This window comes from Taudactylus pleione, unplaced genomic scaffold (assembly GCF_031769625.1).
Source record: "Taudactylus pleione unplaced genomic scaffold, aTauple2 ptg000095l, whole genome shotgun sequence".
NCBI classification, from domain to species: domain Eukaryota; kingdom Metazoa; phylum Chordata; class Amphibia; order Anura; family Myobatrachidae; genus Taudactylus; species Taudactylus pleione.
In genome coordinates, this window is record NW_028284497.1 from 13,697,086 (window position 1) to 13,718,005 (window position 20,920).

Here is a 20,920-nt window from a genome sequence, read left to right on the forward strand (position 1 = left end):
CATTGACTTTCCGCATACGTGAAAAGTCTTTTGCAATTGAGTATGGCAAAAAGTTTCCACCTGGCGAAATGACGTCATCCGCGATACTTTTTCGCGGATTCCTACTTTTCACCGCTAATTGAATACGGCCCTTTCTGGGCTTAATTTCAGTAGCATTATTTTCTTCACCTAGATCAACAAAAGTATTGTAGATCTACAGGTCAATGTATAGTCAAGCATTTGTACTTGATGCTAAACCATGTGTACCTTTTTACAGTATATATGATAGATGGGTGGAAACCTACAAAAGCTTGTTAGGTGAAGAGTAATAAGAATGAGTATGGTCTACAGGTTATAGTGCAGGCCAAATTAGGCCTTGCAGCAGTATTATGGATTGAAAATGAAAGATTTCAGTTTACTGTAATACAGATGGTTTAAAACACAAATGAAGATTAATCCATTTCTAGTAATGTGGTGTAACTAAATCCATAAGAGATTTATTTGAAACATTTTAAATCTTACATTTAACCGAACTAAACAATATACAGTACGCTTTGTTCATCTGCTAATACATTATTTTTGTAGTAAAATACACATGGGTGCCAATATTCTAGAAGCCAGTGAAAGATTAAAACAAAATGAATGTATGGAGGGAGACAGAGATCCTATAATAACAGAGCATACACTGAGCCCCTACCTTTTTTATACATATGCTGTCCTACGCCTCTTAGAGGCTGATTCAATTGTTGCTGTGCCAATTAACAGGTGCCGGATGTAGCAATTGTTTTTGGGAGTCCGTTAATTAACGCGCTTGTCTCTCCCAATTAGACTGGGTTTAGCTGTGTAAAACTGCTAAATCCGTCTAAATTCCTGGTTAGTGCGTCCAATCCACTGACTTATAGCACATATCTGCTGGTCCCCAGGGAAAGTCTGCAACTCCTGCACCCCGGTGTAAAAAAAAAAAAAAAAAAAAAAAAGTGTTCAGGCCGCTAGACCATGCCCCCACCTGCGAGGCCATGCCCCCTTATTTACAGGTTTGTGGCTCTGTCGCAGTACCACCTCCCCGCATCGGGTACAAAGACTGGTAGAGACGCCACTGCTTCTGTGCCACTCTGGAGCCTGTGTATGCTTGATTAGTTTGCATTGAGCAAATTAAAATTTTGCGTTTCAGAATGCTGTACTGAGTGCGTCAATAAGATGCTGGGGTCAGAAGAGTGTTTGTGCATTGCAGCAGAGCGTGCTGTAATTAACACAGTGTTTTCTCCAAGTGCAGTAAGACTATTCAAAAAGAGACAAATTTCCGGATTCTTAGGTATAGAGGATGGTCGAGGAGTTGCACTAAAGCTGGGTACACACTGAGATGATGTCATAACAATTTGGACTAATTGTAACAACATATTGTGCAGTGTGTAATGCACAAATATGTGCACTCCTGTGGTCACATGTGAAGCCATCAGGTTTGATGTGCTGTACATCAAACCTAACTATATCGCTTGCATGTTAATGACGGACGGAACAAGGGATTGTTTTGTCCATTACATTGTTCTATTGTATACCCAGGATCCGATGTCAGGCCAACAATATCGGTTGGGTATACAATACATAATCACTCTGTGTGTATCCAGTTTTAGGGGAAGATTTATCAAGCTTGGAGAGAGATAAAGTACCAACCAATCAGCTCCTAATTGTCATTTTTCAAACAAATAAAAAATGTTAAGGAGTCTATTGCGCACACAAGCAGCTGCAGTTGGGGAGTACTGAAAGGAGGGGTCATCCACCTCCCAAAGGGTACAATTAAACAAAGGTTAAGTACTACCCGTTCCTGCACACAGCTGGTATGTATACTATATACCACTTGGTAGATCACAATAGTGCAATAATTCAGTCAAAATTATAAAAATATATGTATACAGTGAACATAAATATTCAAAGAGGTATAAAAGTCACTTATTTCAGGCGGCTCTGAGTTGCATCTCTCCACTCACCCCCCCCCCTCAAGTGTTCCATGGAGGAGGCGGGTCCGTATGGGATTAATGTAAGGTAAAAATAAAGATTAGGGCAGCCCCCTGTCATAGTGCCCATATGCAGTGCCACAGGAGAGAATACTCTTATGCAGTGCCCCCAGTAGTAAGCCCCTTATATAGTGCCCCTAATAGTGGTACCCCCTATGCAGTGCCCCTTATATAGTGCCCCCAGTAACAGTCCACCCCCCCATGCAGTGCCCCCAATAGTGGTAACCCTTAGGCAATGCGCCTTAAATAGTGGCCCCAGTTGTAGTCTCCCCCCTATGCAGTACCCCCAGTATTGCCCTTTACATAGAGCACCTAGCAGTGGTCCCTCGATGCAGTGCCCCCAGTGGTAGTCCCCTCCCCCCTATGCAGTGCCCCTAGTAGTAGTCCCCCTCCCCCCCTTTGTAGTGCCCCCAGTAGTAGTAGTACCCTCCTTGTAGTGCCCCCTGTAGTAGTCCCCCCCCCCCCCCTTGTAGTGCCCGCAGTAGTAGTCTCCCCCTTGTGCCCCCAGTAGTAGTAGTCCCCCCCCCCTTTGTAGTGCCCCCAGTAGTAGTAGTCCCCCCCCTTGTACTGCCCCCAGTAGTAGTAGTCCCCCACCCCCTTGTAGTTCCCCCAGTAGTGGTATTAGTAGTCCCCTTATAGTGTCCCCAGTAGTTGCAGTCCCCCACCCCCCTTGTAGTGCCCCCAGTAGTAGTAGTCCTCCCCTTTATAGTGCCCCAGTAGTGCCAGACACCCCTCCCAGTAGACACACGTAATATAAAGAACAAAATAAAAAAAAACACCTGAATCCCCGCTCCCGCCATCTACTCCTCAGTGTGTCCTCCTGGGCGGGGCCGCTCTGCATTATGGGAGAGATGTCATGACGCCTCTCCCATTGCCCACTGCGGGAGCCGGCAGATGGAGCGGCTCCTGCAGTGGGCGCAGCAGCAGCTAATGAGAGTCTGACAGACTCGGCTGTGTGTTTGTCAGTGTAGCGCTGACCGAACTCCGTCCGGTCAGCGCTACAGTCTGTCACAGTGACACAGACTGCACCGGCCCGCATGATGCTGCGGCCCGGGGGGTACATGGCACCCTGCCCCCCGGCCCAGCCCGCCACTGCTCACACCCCAGCTGGTCTCTGACAAGCGGCTGGCCGGGCCGCCCGCACCCCTGCTAGACCACCAGGGCATATAGGTAACGGAGGGCACTTCAAGTGGTGGCCATTGCCCTGGGGGATCTATGCAAGAAGGGGAAGGTGGGATCCTCCCCTTAGTGCATTCCCTCATGGAGGCTTCACACCAGTGGGTTGTTCCTCCTCTCCCCAGAGACGCTGAGCAGCCATTTTCAGTGCATCAGCCAGCTAAGCACAGCTTTGGAGAGCTGGGCTCCTGTATACCTCACTCTCCCAGGTCAGGTTACACAGTTAAGCTCCTTCCAGCTGACTGGGGCTTGGACTGTTGAGCACTCTCTGCCGATTATAGTTATATTGCATTGAATGTGCTTGTTCTTATAGAAAGGTATTTTCTTTTCTGTCCTGTTTCACACTGCAGTCTGTGTACTGGCCAATTAACCCTTGTGTTAACAGGGTGAGGAGTTCTCGGTGCCTCCCTTTTATTACATCCCACTTATTTGTTACTTTGTGTGGCCTTAAATACATTGTACCTTCCTCTTATTACACATGTCTGTTGCTACAGCTTTGGGTGTGGGGATTGCCTTGGATTCTACCATGTCTTCCAGAGGCAAAGCACCTAATGAGATGGCCGAGGAGATGGGAGCTCCTGTGTTATGCACATGTAGATCTTGTTCTGTTGGTCTCTACCTGCAGCATCCAATCCAGGACGGTATCTCTATTCGGTGCTGCACCGATGTGGAACGAGAGGTCCCATCCACAGCCTCGATCCAGGAGCCAGGTTGGGCTGCCTCGCTGGCACAGGTAATGACACAGCTAGTTGACTGTTCCCTCCCTACAACGTTGCCCATCCTGCCGCGATTCTGCTGACGATATTGAAATGAACCTCTATATACCCCTGCCTGTACCTTCTAAAATCCTACCTATAAACCTCTTATGATGACGCCAATTTGCGTATGCAGTCATACACTAAATAAAAGACTCCAGACTTGGAACGTGTGATTCCGAAGCACATAGTATTATTCAAGTAAAAAGTACAGTCAGTTACACGCTATTGATCCAGACACAATACAGACCCCAAGTACAGTATACATACACCGCGCTTTCTGGTCCAGATGTTAGGCATCAGCAAGAAACCCCATCGTCATTCAGCAAGAAGACTAAAATCCCAGTGTTTGAGCACACATATTTATACCCCCCCAGAATAGACCGGACAATAGAGAAGTTTGTTGCTGATGTCATTGGTTCCCAGGGAGGAAGCATCTGTTACAGAGAGTTTAACAGGCTGGTTCAAATAGACTCACCCAGCCTCTAACAACTGGGGGTCTCTGCCCTCCCGCCCCCATGCAAAATCCTAACAGTTATACATTTTGTTGCTTGAAGACTATGCGGTCCATAAGTTCAGAATGCATGATGCGATCTCCACACCGATAGTACCGGAATTCTGTTGAAAGAGTACGCATCAGTACGAAACCAAACACTGCTTTCTTAGCATGTATAAAACCTTAGTTATCAAATATCTTTATTTCACAGCATTTATACTAAATGAACCAACTTAAATCTTATACCTTAAAGCTTATTAAACCTTTTATGTGGATATGTAATGTGTGAGTATGCGGGGTTTGATATAAAGACTCTAGTTAACGTGGGGCAGATGCCTGCGCATGAAGCTAATAAAACAGTGTTTTCATACAGGATCTTATGCATTCGCTAATATGCGATTAGTTACCAGCGTAATTGTGCGTATTAATGTGTGTATGAGAAATGGTGCACTTAAATCTCACTAAGTGAACACCTAGCAGTGTGGATTGCTGAGCCTGATAGTTCCACATGCCCCTTCTGTCAGCAGCCCCCACCTTTCCCAAGCTCAAAAGAAAAAGTCCTTTGTTCTTCCAGACTCTTGTGTGGATGCAAATGAAGCCAGCTACAAGACACAAACCTAAGATAACACTCTAGTCTTTGAAGTTATTTAATTGCAGGAAGCCTGCTAATGTAAGGTGTGTATTCTAGCCGAGCCACCTGGAGTGAGAGCAGACGTTTTTCAGGAAGCTTATCTACACAAGCTAGTTGTCACTTGGCCATTTGCTCTGTTCAGCTAATGCAATCCAATTTTGACCTACTGTAAAGCCATTTCTGAAATATATCCTTTATAATACGTAAAGTCATGAAATGGGCTTTTGGTGAATCGCCGTAACTTATGGCGATGGTCACAGATGCATTCGCATGATGCTAATAATATTATCGCCACATGTACTAAAGTGTGAGTTTATCTAAAATGGCGCTTAGGCAGCCTTCTCGCAAAATGGCGTCTTGCAGCCAGTCGCAAGATGGTGTTGCTGCGATTCAATTTTAAACTGATCTTTTCTCAGCCAATAATCCAGTTTCGACAGTCCACCCTTTGATAGCAAACAACATGCTATCACAATCTGCTATTAGAATTTTATTTAGGCTTACATTTACATATTATTTTGTGTTATTATGGGATGGCACAAGGTGGTTCTTAATCCATCAATAATGTGTCTCTGGGTAGGGACATAAAACTACTATTAAACGCACACTGCGGATCTTGGAAGATCATGTGAAAGGTGTGGGGTTGCACCAGTCTTAGAAAAGCAGTCTTGAAGGGGAATTTAGACTTTACATTATCTGAGGTGTTTTAAAAATAACATTTAAATAATACATTCTATGCACGTCTAAATATAATACATTAAATGATGGTATTTCCTAGTTCACGGTTGTAATACAGTTCTGTATTTACCTCGGTATTCATACTGGCCACCATCATAATTTTGTTCTTTCATTTTACTCTATTTTTACATTTTCCACACTTCAACACAATAGGAACACACCGGACGCATATGCCAATTATTATGATGACAATTAGTATAAGGATCAAGAATTTGCCTATGCTGGCGATCACTTTCTGGACCCATTCCCCTAGACCTGAGAACCATTTCACTGGGTTAAGCCATGAAACCCATCCTTCTATCTTCTCCCCTACTTCAGCCACTGAAGCATTATGGTTCTTACGAAACTCCCATTTTAGCTGCAGAATTTCATCCATCCTCCGGTCTATCACTTCCTTAGGTATCATTGGTGACATAGGTGCAACATTTTACTCCAAATTGGGTGGCTAACGTTACGCAATACCCTCCAGTAACAGCAGTTAAATAATTTAACACTAGCCTGTGTTGCACCAGTTCTTTCTTTTACGCTTGCAATTCTCTCCCTGCATACCTGAATGTGTCATCGTACATCTTAGTGATATTATCTATCAATTTAGCAAGTTCCTGAATATATCTAAAATTTAATGTACCCCGAGCAATTCTGGTGGGATCCAGTGCGACTAAAACTTGAAAGCCAGTTGTCTCACTAATTAACTGAGTGGCTTTATGCACGTCACCAGGTATCATATTTCTTTTGCCTCTGTGTTCATATTGCGTGTGAAGATTTGGTGATGGTATGTTTTTATGTATACCAAGCATTTCAACATGTGTGATGGTCATAACTTCTGGAAGTATTCTTCCCAAATAACATAACAATTACAGTACTAAGATTAGTCAGACTCTCCCCTGATTGGCATTGCACTCCTCCTGACTCCACTCCATCAGCACTGCCATCAGCTCCCATTTCCTCAATCGGTCCTCCATCACAGACACTGAGTATCCCCAAACAGATCATCACGACAAAAACTCTGGAAAAAAAAAAGGATGACCACAGCAGACTACTCCATTACTGGAAGCACTGATCTACACATTTCTTTAGCTCAGATATCTCACCGTCACCTTTTTAATCCTTCCGGCACAAGCTTACAATCGACAGGTCCACGTTATCTGCCTTGTCTCCGCCTTGTATCTCCAGCGGTTGGTTAACCTCCCTATAGTGAGTGGAATGGACCCACGTATCTTCCTCGGCCACCCTTTGAGGATGTTGTATCGTCAGATATGGACCTTTCCACCGAACGGTCAAACAACCTGAGCTAAAAAAATTTGGATCATAACAAATTCTCCAGATTTGACATCATGACAGTTTGCATTAGACATGTTAGTTAATAACACTTTCAATTTCGGTTATTCTCATTCATCTTCGTGAGACCCTGCACAGTAACCTCATTATCATATTTTCACATGAGGCTGCCTGTTTGGACAGTATCTCCAAGGGGGGGCAAATAAAGGAAAAGACAGTCTGGGATAATCTTAGTGTTGTTACCCATCACCTTACACATGTTCTTGGAAACGTCACCTGTAAAATAAGTCCCCCTATAATTTTTAATAATTCTAGGGATATAGTATCTGCATACAGGTCCTGCAATTAAATCTTGTTATTAATAGCTACTGCTCTAAATAATGCCTGGGCCACTGGGTTGGATGGTATTCCGAGTAGTCGACCTTAGCCTGGCATGGCTGCCGTTTATCCTTAGCAACCTTGTGTCCTATGAGTGGGAGATAAAGCACAACAGTTTAATATCATTTAAACATGACCTAAAATACAACAATAAATCATCCACATTTTACATTAGAACAGATCCATTGATAGGTTGAAAAGATTGTAAACAGTCATATAAGGCCTGGGAGAATATACTGGGGTTACCTATGAACCCATGGGAAACCCGTGTTCATTTGTGGTGTTCTTTACTTTGCAGTACTTACTTATGTGTCCCGCTTGGTTGCAGTTAAAACATGTTTTTGAGCGGGGTGGATGAAAAGATTGTTGTGGGATTTGAGCAAGAGGGAAAGGGTAAGGATATGGAGGATAAGGGTATGGTGGGAGGTATGAAGTTTGTGGGTAGTATGAGGCCTGTGGTTGTGTATGATATGTGGGGTAAGGATGTGTTTGCTATGGTGCGGGATTGGTGAGGACATGTAATTGTTTGGGTGCAGGTGTGTCGGTTGGCTGTGATGTTATTGTCATTCCTTCCAGAGCTTGGATACTGACAGACATTAGTTTTTTGCTCTGGGTCTCTCTCTTCTTTGTGATATTTTTGTCATGTTCTATGGCAGACTCTATGAGGTTATCTATTGTGAGTCCCCTCCAGCCAGGCTGTGAGGTCTGAACCTGAGTCTTTAAGTCGTCTTTCAGACCGTCCATGAGTACCGTGACTATCATTCCCCTGTGGTGAGCACTATCTTTAATATCTTCTATCCCAGTGTACTGGGTGATAGCCTGCAGAGCCCGGTCGCAATAGTCTTCTGCAGTTTCACTCTCCTTTTGCTTGATTGTGAAAATTTTGTTCCGGTTAACTACTACTGGAAAATATACACCCAATTGAGTTACAATGCGGGAAATATTATCTTGGTTTACTTGGTCTGTTAAGGGAACGTCACCATCCAATACACAATCCGTGATAAATTTTGTCACGTTGGTATTACGTGGCAGACAGGCCCTTAACACCACACGCCAATCTTTATTAGTTGGCTCATGAGAACTACCCAAATTTCTCAAAAATCTCTGACATTTGGCTGGTTCCTTTTTGTGATCGGGGAAATCATTTATGATGGAATTTAGTTCTGCTCTTGTCCAAGGACAATGCATTACCACTTCCCTTGTGGGCACTACACCGTTCGCATCTGCATTTCCATTCGGAACAGTTATCGTCCGAATGGGATGCAGACCGACAGCGCTGCTACCTTTGACCTGGTTACCTGGCTGGGGGTTTAATCTGCTGCTGCTACGTATGGTATGAACAACTTTCTCTACGGGTGCAGAGGGTGTTAACACTTCCCTTGCTGTTACCGATGGAGATGGCGGCACCACCCGTGATTGTGGTGATGCAGCATCTATCATTTGCACAGCATGGGAAATGGCAGACATTACAATAGGCTCATCATCCACATCATAAACATTTTCTTCATGGTTGCTTAAGAGAGGGTACAAATTGCTTGTTACATTTGTATGGGTATTTTTGGTAACTGTACTTGCACCTCCATCCACATAAGGTGGGGGAGGTGAGCGTGAACTGCTGGCAATACTTTCCACAAAGCTACCTTGCCACATGTGCGCACCATTTTGCGGCTCGCCTGTATTGCAATTTAGCGCTGCGGATGCATTCTCTGGCAATGCGCTCGCAACGCTAGTTTGCGTCGCTTGCACATTTTTAAGCCACGCATCCCCTTCATGCTGCCACAATTTTATTTTTTATTTTTTTCATAAATGTATTTATTGAAGTTATTAGACAGATTGTAATACACATATAAATGTATCATAGGATAAGTCATAATAATATAATACGTATATATCATTTCTACATTATAGAAAAAATAACTTCACCAGTTTTCTCTTTTTACCATTCCATACAGAGAGAAAAAGATACAATAGAATGTTGTTATTATAATTGCAACCGTACTTAAATGATAAGGTAAAATAAAATAAAATAAAAAGCGGGAATTGGGGTAAGAAAAGGAAAAAAAAAAACATCAAACAAGGGATATAATGGGAAGGGTAGGGGGTATGAGCTGTGCACTCCCGACTCCGACTCCACCACAATCTATCCTCCCTTTTCACTTTTTAAGTATCAGATATATGGGGGTTCTTGTGAAAGCATTCTAGTTTCATACCATTGTGTTGATTTGAAACATTGTTGTATTTGTCTTTTAATGTCAGGGTTTAACGTATCAATAAAACTTTCCAAATTAAGAAGAATTGTTCTGGGGTTTTTTCTTTGTCAAGGGAGGAGTCAACCCAGTCCATTTTGAAAATATAAAATAATTTTTCTTTAAACATATTTAATGAAGGAGGGGTAGGCGCAATCCATTGCTGCAGGATGCATTTCTTAGCTACAGCCGAAATTATTAATAACAATTTTCTACATCCTTTAGAGATTCTAGTAGTTCCTGAAATGTATCCCAAAACTGCCCATTCTGGTGATAAGGGCAAATAGTTAATTAAGTCTGTAATTACATATTGCTTCACTTCTATCCAGAATTTTTTAATCGCTCTGCAATCCCACAAACAATGATATAAAGATGCTTCTAATTGGGCACATTTTGGGCAAGCAGAAGAAGTTGTGATACCAATAAGATGACAACGTGTAGGAAAAAGGTATCCTCTATAAAATAGTCTATAAAATATTTCTCTGCAAGTTGTAGCTGTCAATGTGCGGATGGAGAATTGTAAAATACGTAAGCTGCCACAATTTTAAACATTCACAATATTTGACCTTTTTCTCTCGGGAGCGCATCAAACTAATGTGATCCCAGACATTATCTAATAAATCCTTATCAAAACTACCAATTCTGGGAAACGGTCTAACACTCTTCATCGTCATTTTAAACCATACATCACAATACCTTATTGCATAAGTACCGTACTTAGGACCTCATTCTGAGCTGGACGCTATTTGCGCTCGCTCGTTCAGAAAAAAGGGGTGGCTATTCAAATGAACCGTTCGCTCTTTGCGGTCTGTTCACGCCTCTAGGTCTGAACGAGCGTACAAAACATGCGGTCATTTCTTTGAAAACTACGCCCCCTGGCCGCTCGCATCCTACGTCATGTCCGCTATTTATTAGATTAATCGAGTACATCGACCAGCGTATGAACTGCTCGCTATTCTTGTGGTTGGTTTTTCCTACCGCAATCTTGCGAGCAGTTCTGACTATAAAATAACCCAGTGACGTGGTCAATGACGCTGCTGTATTAATTATGCACACCCATAAAATGCCCGTTTTGACCTTTAAGCACGCCTGCGTTCGGATCTCCACTCCCCGTTTTCAAGCACCTTCCCCTGTTACCACCCACATACGCCTCCTCCTGTCACTCAAATTAGCAGGCATTCGCTATTTAGCGAACAAACGATTTTCGGCCGCACTGACTGGTTCGCGCATGCGTATTACGATCCGTACCCATGCGCAGTTGTGCAAACATCGCTCGGAACGAACGAGCAGCCGCTTACGAGCGGCTCTGAATCAGGCCCTTAGTATGCATAATACGACGGGCCGATCCAATCAGAGCTTTCATTAGCAGCACATCATTGTCTAACATCTCTACTGTTTGCATGGCTCCCATTCTGAGACAAAATCCTACGCTTTTCAATAAAGATTTAAACTGGTGAAAGACAATCTAGATACTCTCACTTGCCTACGGAAGAAATTTCTAGATGCCCCCGCTCACCTACGGAAGAAATTCTAGATGCCCCCGCTCACCTATTATCTCTCAGCTCACAATCACACCTAGTGCGGCTCAACTACAATGCTCAAATAACCCAACCTTATTATTGAACACTGCAGTCACACTGAGAGCCCGGTCCCTAACAAAAATAACAAACCATACACCTGCTCTGTGTACTGAACGGTAAGTTACTTACCAAGCGGCTAGACTAACCCTTGCACCTAGCCCTTAAGGATCATACGATACCCTTAACTGTCCAACACATGCTCACTGTTACACACTTTTTCCTGCGCAGAAAAATACACGTTAACCCAGATATTGATAACAAGTGAAAAATGTAAGCCTCAATGGCTTTGTTTAAACACCGTGGCAGTACAACCGGAAGTACGTATACGCTATTGTGCGACCAGCCGCATACACAATAATGCGACTACCACACAACCGTATAATGACTTTTTAGCTGTGTACGCAAAAGTGCTACTCAACCGCGTAATACTGTGGCACCCTTTTAAACGTTAGGTTCTATCAACAAAGGAAAACAAACTTTTTCCTCTCTTGTCCCTGGATTCTAGTCAGCTTCCTTTGCTCACACGAAAACGGATAGCGATTTTTTAGCAGAAAGCGGTTGCAGGAAAACCCTGCATGTGGCCACTCCACCCTTTGCTGAGATATCGATAGCAGTATGTGCCATGTGAGTAGGTAAGTGACTTCATCCCGGATGAGCCCCCATCTGACGATATTGAAATGAACCTCTATATACCCCTGCCTGTACCTTCTAAAGTCCTACCTATAAACGTCTAAGGATGATGCCAATTTGCATACGCAGTCATACAGTAAATAAAAGACTCCAGACTTGGAACGTGTGGTTCCGAAGCACAAAGTATTATTCAAGTAAAAAGTACAGTCAGTTACACGCTATTGATCCAGACACAATTAGACACAAAGGAATTATACAGACCCCAAGTACAGTATACATACGCCGCACTTTCTGGTCCAGATGTTAGGCATCAGCAAGAAACCTCATCATCATTCAGCAAGAAGACTAAAATCCAAGTGTTTGAGCACACATATTTATACCCCCCAGAATAGACCGGACAATAGAGAAGTTTGTTGCTGATGTCATTGGTTCCCAGGGAGGAAGCATCTGTTACAGAGAGTTTAACAGGCTGGTTCAAATAGACTCACCCAGCCTCTAACAACTGGGGGTCTCTGCCCTCCCGCCCCCATGCTAAATCCTAACAGTTATACATTTTGTTGCTTGAAGTCTCTGCGGTCCATAAGTTGAGAATGCATGATGCAATCTCCACACCGATAGTACCGGAATTCTGTTGAAAGAGTACGCATCAGTCCGAAACCGAACACTGCTTTCTTAGCATGTATAAAACCTTAGTTATCAAATATCTTTATTTCACAGCATTTATACTAACTGAACCAACTTAAATCTTATACCTTAAAGCTTATTAAACCTTTTATGTGGATATGTAATGTGTGAGTATGTGGGGTTTGATATAAAGACGCTAGTTAACTTGGGGGAAGCTAATAAAACAGTGTTTTCATACAGGATCTTATGCATTCGCTAATATGCGATTAGTTACCAGCGTAATTGTGCATATTAATGTGTATGAGAAATGGTGCACTTAAATCTCACTAAGTGAACACCAAGCAGTGTGGATTGCTGAGCCTGATAGTTCCACATGCCCCTTCTGTCAGCAGCCCCCACCTTTCCCAGGCTCAAAAGAAAAAGTCCTTTGTTCTTCCAGACTCTTGTGTGGATGCAAATTAAGCCAGCTACAAGACACAAACCTAAGATAACACTCTAGTCTTTGAAGTTATTTCATTGCAGGAAGCCTGCTAATGTAAGGTGTGTATTCTAGCCGGGCCACCTGGAGTGAGAGCAGACGTTATTCAGGAAGCTTATCTACACAAGCTAGTTGTCACTTGGCCATTTGCTCTGTTCAGCTAATGCAATCCAATTTTGACATACTGTAAAGCCATTTCTGAAATATATCCTTTATAATACATAAAGTCATGAAATGGGCTTTTGGTGAATCGCCGTAACTTATGGCGATGGTCACAGATGCATTCGCATGATGCTAATAGTATTATCGCCACATGTACTAAAGTGTGAGTTTATCTAAAATGGCGCTTAGGCAGCCATGTCGCAAAATGGCGTCTTGCGGCCAGTCGCAAGATGGTGTTGCTGCGATTCAATTTTAAACTGATCTTGTCTCAGCCAATAATCCAGTTTCGACACTGCAGACTAATCTACAGCCACCCACTTTGAAACAGCCATGGATGAGTTCCTTCTCCTAGTCAGTTCAGGGTTTGGCGCAGGTGTCCGCCTCCTTCCAGCAGATGCTGTATAAGGACCGTGCCTCCAAATGCGGGCCATCCATGTGGGAAGGTATTGCTCCTAAGTCTGCTTATGCTGCTGTTGCTTCTGATGGGGAGATCACCTCTGTCCCGGAGGAACCCTCGTATCAGGTAGATGTAGCAGCCTTATTTAAGGTGATTAAATTGGTTCTGCAAATTGAGGACGAGGAAGCGGCCCCTAGACCCACGGGTCCAGTTTTCAAGCAGCAAAAGCGGGTTTCAGTAGAGATCCCTAAGTCAGAACAGCTGGAGGATCTCTTAGCATTGGCTTGGACCATTCCTAATAGACGCTTTCAGGTCTCCGAGCGCATTTTGACCTTTTATCCGCTCCCTGCAAAGCAGTGTCACAAATGGGACACACTTGCATCACTGCTGAGTGTCCATTCACTCCTGCATGCGGATTCTGGTTTCACTAGTCTCCACCTTTGAGATGGTGGTGTATGCCCAGTTTCACTCCCGGCCACTTCAAAGGGAAGTTCTGACCTGATAGAACGGTTCTCATCTCCACATTAGGTCCCTTTTCATGCTGTATGGCTTTCACAAACTAGGCTTCCTGGCTACAACACAGACCTTGGCCCGCTGGCTCCGTTTGACTATCCGCCATGTGTATGCTGCGACAGCCCTCCTTGCATCGGCCATGGTGACGGCTCATTCCATCAGCCAAGTAGGTACTTCTTGGGCAGCTCACCAGCGTGCCTCGGCAGAACAGCTTTGCAGGGTGGCTACCTGGCCCTCTGTCCACATGTTTATCCTTTTCTATTCCTGACACCTTTTGCCTCCGTGGATTCGGCATTTGGGCGGAGAGTGCTCAGTGCAGCTCAAGAGCATCCTCTCCCTTAAGGAAATTGCTTTGGGATGTCCCCAGCGTTGTCCCTGTGTCCCCTATGGAACTTGAAGAAAAGTATTTAACCAGGTAAGAATATAAATTTCATTTTCTTCTTCTTACCTGGTTATATCCTTTTCTTTGAGTTCCATAGGGGACACAGAACCCCCACCCTGATGCACCTGGCTTGCTGGGGTTTGTTCTGTTTGTTTCCTGTGTCCATCTCTGTGGTGTGTTTGCATCTGTATGTGTGCCAGTCTTCCTTCTCCTTTCTTACTCCTGCCTTGGGCTTGCTAACTTAACTGGCCTGCCTGAGGCCAGAAGGAGGCTGGGCTACCCTGATGTAAAAAAAGATTAGCTGTCTGGTAGCCAGTCCTTCTGCACAGCCTATACCCCCAGTGTTGTCCCTGTTTCTATGGAATGCGAAGAATAAGTAGGATTTTATCCTTTTGCTTTTTAGTTAGGTTTTCTATTGGTTTTAACTGGTCAGCGCTTCAATCCCTGTTCAGAGGTGGCTGGTGGAGCGAAGTTAGTATAAAGGGCTAGTGTGAGCCCCAGTCCCACTTTCTTTCTGCCTTTTGAGGCCTCACCGAACTGGTTCTGCTGGTCTAGGCACTTTGCCGCACCAGGACACTTCATTGAGTGATGAGGAGCTGGTGACAGGATAGAGAGGTGATGGCCGGAGAGAGGCAGTGGGTGACGGCCGTGAAGAGGCAGTGGGAAACTGCATTAATAAGACCAAATAAAATAGAAACATAAAAAAAATAAATCTAAGCTTACTTGACAATAGCTTGACTGAAAACGGTCTGTGACCAATTGGAGCAGCGAGAGAAGGTCCTCCAGTGTGCGGCAATACCTACAATTCCCAAAATATGTTTATGATTGGGAGAGGGTGAGAGGCAATGGGAGATGGAAAGGCAGAGTGGGTGACACTGGGGCGAGGTAGAGGGTGACAGGGAGAGAGTGAAGGGAAGACAGGCAGTGGGTGACAGGCAGTCCTAAGCTTTTATTTTATGTTTTATATTATGTTTTTCGGTTGGCAGTACCCAGCGTCTTAATTAAGACTCATGTACTGTGACTCCCGTTGGGCTGCAACACCAATAACTGGGCTAGTGATTTTGGTGGGTCGCGGCTGAGCATGCTAGCAGCAATGCTACAACTGGAAGCACGGAGATGTCAGGTAAGGCGATTACTCGCTTATGTGGTATCGCGCGTGGCAGTCCTTGCTTCTGGTGTCAGAGACGCACCAGAAGCTGCTACAGTCAGGACTCGGGATTACGCACTCAGTCTCACTGTGATAGTATACTAATCCATTGCGATCGCTATTCCGCCACAGCACAACATTAGGACGCCCACTTTACCTTACACACATCCGTAATCCTTAGCAAGACTGCGAAACCATCAGTAACATTGAGTACCATTGCAGCCTCACGCACACTTGCACAAGTTCTGAACTTACTCAGAAATTGCTAACTTCAGCGCATGCTATGAGGCTTAAGGCTGCATAGGACATCGCAGTGGATAATTTATGCATGCCCATGCTACGCCGTTCAAACGCACTGGTATGTCTGCATTTCGCCGACTACCCCCGTCACCACCCACAAACGGCACTTCCTGTAAATCACTCTGTGATGGGTCTGTGTAGTCACTGCGATCGTTGTCCCGGTCGCAGTGGCCGGTTGTGCATGCGTAGTACGCAACAATCGGCCGATTGCGTGCCTACTAGCAGATGCGATCCTTGCCCCTGGGTCAGAAGAAACTGAGGTCTGCCCAGAAGCTCCCAGAGCACTGGGCGAGAACGGTGGCACGATGCGCATTCACGCCCCAAAATTTGGGGGCATAGTCCTAAAGTGCGCGCACAACAAATCCTGACGCCATCCTTCCAAATGATGGGAGGTATGCATGAGGGAGCAGGTGGCGTTAATTTTAGTGACTTGTAATAGGCCTAAAGCATCTTGAAGTACTTCACCATATGAGTCCTTTCTGACCTTCTTTGCATATGTTGAAAGTGGATCCAACTTTTTAAAGACAGAAGAACAGATGGTCGTCCTATATGGAGTGGTGAATACATCCTATAGCTGTGGATATCATTGGTGAACTTGGATAAAAATCCTAACATTGGGCCTGATTCAGACCCACTCGCGAGCGGCTGTCCGCTCGCAAGTGGGTCGATGTTATGGACTGAGCATGCGCACGACGGAGGGAGCTCCGTCGTGCGCATGCGCCAGACGCGACGAGCGAAGGAAAGTCCTTCGCTCGTTGTGTCCGATCAAAGGGGGCGTGCTGTCAATGTTGATTGACCATTGTTCCACATAACCAGCCACAAGGCTGTCTACTTCACTATGCCAATTCTCCCAGGTGATAAGTCATTCGACCTTATTATTTAATATCAGTTACTTATATAGCACCAGCATATTCCATTGCACTTTACAATTGGGAAAAAAATGTCATAGAACAATACTGTCTAATGACAAACAGGCATAGAGGTCCCTGTTCGCAAGCTTATATTCTATAGGGAAATAGGCATTGATACACAAGGATAGGTGCTACCTATTGCATATTGGCCCAGCCAGATTGTAGAGGTTCTTGGTGGGCTGTATGATCTGACACAGAAATTCTGACCTAGGGTCAGGAGGATGTGAAAGTGAAAAAGAGTATGTAAAGTTATGTATGGACTGTATATAGGTAATGTACTTGGGTAGAATAGCTTATGGTGGTTATGTGGATGGTTCTGAGATTTGATAAACTTGCCAGCAGAGGTGAGTTTTCAGGGAACGCTTGAAGGTTTGCAGACTAGAGAAAAGTCTCATTGTGCATGGGAAAGCATTCTACAGAGTGGGTGCAACCCAAAAAAAGTCCTGTCACCATGAATGGAAGCAGATGATGCCTCAGTATGAGAGATGTACAGCCATGGCCAAAAGTTTTGAGAATGACACAAGTATTGGTCTTCACAAAGTTTGCTGCTTCAGTGTTTTTAGACCTTTTTGTCAGATGTTACTATGGTTTACCGAAGCAAATTACAAACATTTCATAAGTGTCAAAGGCTTTTATTGACAATCACATTAAGTTTACGCAAAGAGTCAATATTTGCAGTTTTGACCCTTCTTATTCAAGACTTCTGCAATTCGCCCTGGCATGCTGTCAATCAACTTCTGGGCCACATACTGACTGATGGCCACCCATTCTTTCCTAATCAGTGCTTGGAGTTTGTCAAAATTTGTGGGTTTTTGTTTGTGCACCCACCTCTTGAGGACTGACCACATGTTCTCAATGGGATCAAAGTCTGGGGAGTTTCCTGGCTATGGACCCAAAATGTTGATGTTTTGTTCCTCAAGCCACTTAGTTATCACTTTTGCCTTATGGCAAGGTGCTCCATCATGCTGGAAAAGGCATTATTCGTCACCCAACTGTTCTTGGATGGTTGGGAGAAGTTGCTCTTGGAGGATGTTTTGGTACCATTCTTTATTCATGGCTGTGTTCTTAGGCAAAATTGTGAGTGAGCCCACTCCCTTGGCTGAAAAGCAACCCCACACATGAATGGTCTCAGGATGCTTTTACTGTTGGCATGACACAGGACTGATGGTAGCGCTCACCTTTCCTTCTCCGGACAAGCGTTTTTCCAGATGCCCCAGACAATCTGAAAGGGGATACATCAGAGAAAATAACTTGAGAATGAATAAACATACGTAAAAATGAAGAACACCATTGTTTTTCTTATAAAATTATGCATGTTTGATGTCATATGACTTCCTTCTCAATTAAAAAAATTACAGTTGTTACATACCCTAAAAAGGTTTCTCCCCCTCCCATATCATGTGTAGACACTGGATTAATATTTCCTTACTCATTTACGTTTTCTAAGGGTATTTCCACACTTATGGATCACCTATATTTATATTGTTTTGTACTTGGCTGAACAAGATAGGTATTTACCTGCCTTGGACTCCCATCATTCCTTTGACTTCTCATGTCTGCACCTTTCTGTGCCAGACCTACTCTTTACCAATCTCACAATGCACATATCCACTAAAGCCAGAAAGACCAACACTAGTGATATCGCCCTTTATTTTGCTAAATCTTACAAATTGTCTTCACCACAAAACTCACCTCCCTCCCCTTCCACCTCAGTCAAAACAAGAAGAGGCCCCTAACCCCACTCCCTCCACTAAAGATTATATCATGGCGCTTAAATCTCTCATCAGTCATTATGATAAAGCCATCAATTCCATTAAAACAGATATCGCTTTCTTGCAGCGTGCACCTCTAAGCTCGACAGGACGCCTTGCAATGGACCCAAAATTAAACAAGCAGGGTCTTGGGTCACAGTAGCAGTGCATAGCTTATCTGGAAAATCTAGATCAGTGCAATAACATCCTCATTAGAATCCTAGAGGTATCGATTGAACACAGCCCTACTTACAAGGCTTATCTGCCTTGATCTTGCAAGACCCTGACATTTGTGTATTGCTACTTCAGCACACCCTGGTTTTTTACATAGGAAAAGTGAGCCACTACAGAATGTCATAATCCATGAACTTCGCTTCAAGGACAAGAACCGTGTTCTGGCACAGACTCATGGCAGAGCCCCATATCATGTACGAGAACTCCAAGTTACAATTCTTCCAAGACCGTTCTCCAATGATGATTCCCAAGTGGAGAGAGTTGTGAGACCTCACTAAAGGGCTTCATGACAGAGGTATTAGTTATTGGTGGGATTACCCCTTTAACTGATTGATGATCACTGTCTTGCCCTCAAGATAAGCAGAGACCCCAGAGAAGGTAAAGACGTAACAAGCCTAGAATAATCCAGCCCCACACTGCATTAACCTACACCAGAGGTTCCCAAACTTTTTTTAAATCACGGCGCCCTAGAGTATCAGCATTGTTTTCATGGCACCCCCTAAGCCAAACATTTGTTATTGAGATATTCAGAAATTTTTTTAGTAAACTTGTAAAGTGAAGTAAATTGTGCTTACCTATGTTCCTTAGGGTCAGCTATGTGGTGGTGGACAGGTTTGAGCTTCTGTTTGTCAACATATTTACATTACATTGACCATAAATAATTTGATTTTGTGCTGGACCACCAACCTGAGGCACCCCTGCAAGTGTCCCGAGGCACCCCAGGGTGCCACGGCGCAGTTTGGGAACCACTGACCTACAAACAATACCGAAAGCCTTATCACCAGACTCTTAACTGTTTTACTTCCCACAGGAACCTCTGGTACTACTGCTCATCCAGCTCATTCTCTCAAGAACTTTGTACTTGCCCAACTAACTCCCACTTCCATTGTCACTGTTCCCTAAGTAGTGATGTTTACTATCTTTGATGATGCCCCTCTTCCCTTTTTCCTCCCTCTATTCTTACTTCTTTCTCCTGTTTTCTGCTTTTATTCACAGATTCCAATGAAAATTGCTACTGCTGTTTCTCCAACAAATCCTAATGCTTTTTGTCAGCTTTTGTTTAGACCAAGGGACTCGGGTTTTGTAAGTGTGTGGATAGAGGTCTGTAGCACCCACATTTAGCTTAATTTTGGTTCTTTGGGTCAGAGCTCTGTATGTTGTAAAAATCCCTTAAATTACCTGGCTCACCCTTTTTCTCTGTACACACCCTTACATGCTTCTTAGATGGGGGTATAGTTTGGTACCTATTCCTTGTCTCCTATCACCTGCCCTTTAACCCGCTTCCTTGGTCTCTACTTTGCCCGAACACACCTGTGCCCCAACAAAATCTGGAATACATGCACTGTTAGAGGTCCCTAAAGACTAGAGATGGAAAACACTGCATAGAACTGATTATTTGTGGTTCTCCACAAAACATGCAAGTGATTTCCCTTGTGGGTGGGGACGTTAATGCAGTTTTAGACCTTTCCCTTGACAAAGCCAATACAATGTACAGACGGGCAGCTCGTAACATTACTGCTCTTTTACAACGCAATATCATAAAGCCTTGTTCCCTTGACGTGCACTTAATGCAACCTTCAAGGATTCCATCATCTTCTCTTCTCCTCACCAAAAAAATACCCCAATTCCAAGGAAAATTAAATCTGCACTATCTTTTCTCATAATGTATGGGATTCCATATGCTTGCCCCTGGGTTGGGAAGCCCATAGTCAGGGGGCATATAAGTAGTTATGCCTCTCATTACAATAAGGTGCAAAAACTGAGATTTGACCCATTTAACCTTCTCATTGTGAATGTCATTGTTCAGTTGCTGTCACTTGCTGTTCATGTGTTGGAATTGACTTATCTGTTTTGGATTGCGGTTACTTTTATATAACATCTATTTAATATTTGCTGAGCTTTGGATCGGCAAATATTGGAATGAACGGCTGTTGAGAACACAGTCAGGTAGTGAAAAGGCGGGCAGAACCTCAAGGGTTGGCTCTTGGACAGCTATTCAGCCAATGGAAGTCAGTGTACCCCATGTTCTAAACTTTTAACAGGTTTTTATGGGAGGAGGGGGAGTTATACAAATATACACACTTATCCCTTGTTTATACTCGGTCTGTTAGGACTAGCATTCATT